Consider the following 4,578-nt stretch of genomic DNA (forward strand, 5'->3'; position numbering starts at 1 on the left):
GACTTCTTGAAACTGAACCCCACACTTAGAAGACAGGCTCCAGGCAGTGGACTATCCCAGACTGCCCTACATGGAATCAGTTATAAACAAAATTTTTGGAATGGAAGAATAAAGGAAAGTATGGACTCCCCAGAGAAAGTTTTTTGTAGATATCCTTTACTAGGTTGAGGAAGTTCCTTTCCATTCCTGGTTTATTGATTGCTTTTATCATAAAAGGGTATTGGATATTATCAAATGCTTTCTCTGCATCTATTGAAATAATTATATGGGTTTCATCCTTTATTCTATTGATATAGTGTGTTACATTAATTCATTTCAAGTATTAAACCAACCTTGCATTTGGGATAAACTTCTCTTGGTTATAGTGAACTAGAGGCCCGGTGCACATATTTGTGCATCAGTGGGGTCCCTCGGCCTGGCCTGCAGGATCAGGCTGAAACTGGCTCTCCAACATTTCCCTAGGGGTCCAGGATTGCGAGAGGATGCAGGCCAGGTCGAGGGACCCCACGGGTGCACAATCAGGGCCAGGGAGGGATGTGGGGCATTGGCCAGCTAGGGAGAGACCACAGGAGGGCCCCAGGGCATGTCCGGCCTGTCTTGCTCAGTGCCGATGGGCCAGAAACCAGAAGCAAGCTAACCTTCCGGTCAGAGCATCTGCTCCCTAGTGGTCAGTGCATATCATAGTGAGCGGTTGAGTGGCTTTAGCATATAATTAGCATATTATGCTTTGATTGGTTAAACAGACAACGGGACACTTAGCATATTAGGCTTTTATTATATAGGATAATCCTTTCTACATGCTGCTGGATTCAGTTTGCCAATATTTTGTTGAAAATTTTTATGTCTATATTCGTAAGAGATATTATTCTCTAATTTTCTTTTTTATGTTGTCTTCAATTTTATCATGGCCTTATAGAATAAGTTGAGAATTGTTCACCCCTCTTCTATATTTTAGAAGAGTTTGTGAAGAATTAGTATTAATTCTTCTTTAAATGTTTGCTAGAATTCACCAGTGAAGGCAGCTGGGCCTGGACTAAGTCCTCTTTTAAAAGTCTTCCAATTGATAAAGTCAGGGCCACCCAGGATAATCTCCCTTTTGATTAACTTACAGTCAACTGTTGAGCGATTTTAATTACAACTATAAAATCTTTACATAGGCCCAGCCAGTGTGACTCAGTGGTTGAACATCGACTTATGAATCAGGAGGTGTGTGCATGCTATAACATGGCTGCTGCCTCCTTTTTCTTTCCTTTTCTTTTCTTTATTTATAAAGGTATTACATATGTGTCCTTACTCCCCCATTTTACCCCCACCCACCTCCCACACATGCCCTCAACCCCTTGGTGTCTGGGTCCATTGGTTAGGCTTATATGCATATATACAAGTCCTTTGGTTTATCTCACCCCCTTAAGCCCACCCTCCCCTACCTTCCCTCTGAGGTTTGAGAGTCTGATCGATGCTTCTCTGTTTCTGGTTCTATTTTTGTTCATCAGTTTATGTCGTTCATTATATTCCACAAATGAGTGAGATCATGTGATATTTATCTTTCTCTGACTGACTTATTTTGCTTCGATTCCCACCAGCAGTGTATGAGGGTTCCTTTTTCCCCCACATCCTCGCCAGCACTTGTCATTTATTTGCCAATGTTTTCACTGATAAGGGTTTAATCTCCAACATTTACAGGGAACTCATACAACTTAACAAAAGAAAGATAAACAACTCAATCAAAAAATGGGCTACAGCCCTAACCGGTTTGGCTCAGTGGATAGAGTGTCGGCCTGCAGACTGAAAGGTCCCAGGTTCGATTCCGGCCAAGGGCATGTACCTTGGTTGTGGGCACATCACCAGTTTGGAGTGTGCAGGAAGCAGCTGATTGATGTTTCTCTCTCATTGATGTTTCTAACTATCCCTCTCCCTTCCTCTCTGTAAAAAATCAATAGAATATATTTTTTTTTAAAAATGGGCAACAGACTTAAATAGATACTTTTCAAAAGAGGACATAAGGAAGGCCAAGAGACATATGAAAATATGCTCAAAGTCACTAATCATCCGAGAGATGCAAATCAAAATGACAATGCGGTACCATCTCACACCTGTTAGAATGCCTCCTTTTTCTTCTCCAATAATAACAAGAGAAGATCTCTTGTCTTCCATCTAACAGGAAGCATGCTGGAAAGGAAATACTGGTGACTAGCCAAGTTGACACATCACAAAGCCATCAGTTTCCAAACTTATAACTGCATCATTATCATGAAGAACTTATTACAATTGTAGATTTTTGATATCATATTCCCAAAGGCTGTGGTTTCCATTCTGGGTCAGGACACATACCTAGGTTGTAGGTTTGATCCCCTATCAGGATGCATTTGGGAGGCAACTGGTGTTTCTCTCTCACATAAATGTTTCTTTCTCCCCCCCCCCTCTCCCTGCCTCCCTCCCTCCCTCCCTCTCTCATCTATAATATAAAAGCTTAATATGCAAATCAACTGAATGGCTGAACAGCAGAACAACCGTCTGGATGACCACACTACAACACCCACTGGTGCCAGGCCAGCCAAGGTGGGTGTGATGTGATTGGTCAGGGGCCTCCCTCTGCGGGGGCAATTCATCGTGGAATCCTGGCCAGGTGGGCAGGGCCTACCTCTTTGGGGCGATCCATCGTGGAGCCCTGCGATGGATCGTCCTGCAGAGGGAGGCCCAGGCTACCTGGCTGGGCACTGGTGGGTGCACGGGGCCTCCCTCTGCGGGGCAATGGATCGCAGGGCTCCCAGACTGTGAGAGGCCGCAGGCCAGGCTGAAGGACTGGCCAGGCCACCCCCCCCGCCCCCCGTGACTCCTCCCCAGTGCACAATTTTCATGCACCAGGCCTCTAGTCAATAATATATCAAAATACATGCCAAAACTGGTTTGGCTCAGTGGATAGAGCATCGGCCTGCGGACTGAAAGGTCCCAGGTTCGATTCTGGTCAAGGGCATGTACCTGGGTTGCGGGCACATCCCCAGTAGTATTTAAAAATTAAATTAAAAAAAATACATACCAGCCAAATACTATGTGTAGACCTTATTTAGATCTTGAATCAAACAAAATAATTATAAAAAATTTTATGACACATGCCATAAGTGGTTTGGCTCAGTGGATAGAGCATTAGCCCATGCATGGACTGAAGGGTCCTGGGTTTGATTCTAGTCAAAGGCATATGCCCGGGTTGCGGGCTTGATCCCCAGTAGGGGGCATTCAGGAGGCAGCCAATCAATGACTCTCTCTCACCATCGATGTTTCTATCTCTCTCCCTCTCCCTTCCTCTCTGAAATCAATAAAAATATATTTTTAAAAATTATGAGACAATTGGGGATATGAACACTGACTGGTTATTTATTAAATTTTTAAGTATGATCATGGTTTTATAGTTATTCTTTTTAAATATATTTTATTTTTAGAGATACATACTAAAATAATGAAGGATGAGAACTATATAATATCTGGAATTGATTTTATAATATTTCTTTTGGAGGAAGAGGGGACATTGAATGGAGTGTAGTGAACTTCACTGACCATGAGCGGATGATTGTTGAAGCTAGGTAACAGGTATATAAGAACATTACCCTCTTCTCCCAACTTCAGAATATGATTGAAATTTTCAATAATTAAAAGTTTTAAAAAGGTATTTGTGTAGTGCTATTCCCATGTATTATCTCATTTAATCATCATAACTGTCTTGTGAGATAACTGGAATGACTCTGTTTTACAGGTGAAGAATTTGAGGCTCAGAGAGATTAGGTAACATGCCTGACACAGCTAATTAGAGGTCTGGACCCAAATCCAAGGAGTGTACCGTCAAATCCGTTGCTATGCTATCACCCCAAACTCTGTATGAAAAACTGAATAATCGTTATGAATTGTTTAATGAACAATAAAGCGAGAAGGATCAGAGAAACAGATTAAACACCATTACTCTTATTCAGAATGATGAATTTGTAGCATGTTCTTCTCTAATGAGGAGAGAGATTAATAACAACCATCAGCTGCTATGAGTTTATTAGTGAGCACAAAGAGACACAAGCTACTAAACAGTATTGATTTATAGTTCCAGATGTGTGAGAGAGGATCTATTAACTTTTTTTTTACAAACCATCAAAGATGATAATAAAAGCAATTTAAGACATTAAATACATAAACTGACATTGCTCTTCTATGGACTCAAAGGTTATAGTATGCTCCTTTTCCTTTAAAATATAGTCAATATGTGCTGAGAAAAACAAAATTTCTCAGGCTAATATCTGAAACAGGGACAAGTAATTAAATCATATTTGGATCTTGTTAATGCATCTATTGTCATATTAAATGATTTCTGTCTTTGATCTTTCATGACTTTCTAGAAGGCCAGGTGCCTATTGGCATATGATGGTATGTTTACATACATCAAATTTTTACAGCAGGGGTACAGCTCAGCCAATGTTTTTATTATTAAACTAGAGGCCCAGTGCACAAAAATTTGTGCACTCAGGGGGGAGGGGTGGTCCCTCAGATCGGCCTGTGCCCTCTCAGAGTCTGGGACCCTCGGGAGATAATGACCTGCTG

The 4,578-nt window shown here is 41.5% G+C and overlaps 1 long non-coding RNA gene across 1 annotated transcript in view; it reads right to left on the reverse strand.

The window, feature by feature from the left end:
- Positions 1-2,099: 2,099 nt before the first annotated feature.
- The window catches only part of LOC107183737, a 21,950-nt gene continuing 19,471 nt past the window's right edge, over positions 2,100-4,578 (reverse strand). Inside the window, exon 4 of the long non-coding RNA XR_001514553.1 lies at positions 2,100-2,169. This is a non-coding gene — a long non-coding RNA (uncharacterized LOC107183737). The remainder of the gene's footprint in view (positions 2,170-4,578) is intronic.

Source organism: Myotis davidii, unplaced genomic scaffold (genome assembly GCF_000327345.1).
Source record: "Myotis davidii unplaced genomic scaffold, ASM32734v1 scaffold281, whole genome shotgun sequence".
Taxonomy (NCBI): Eukaryota; Metazoa; Chordata; class Mammalia; order Chiroptera; family Vespertilionidae; genus Myotis; species Myotis davidii.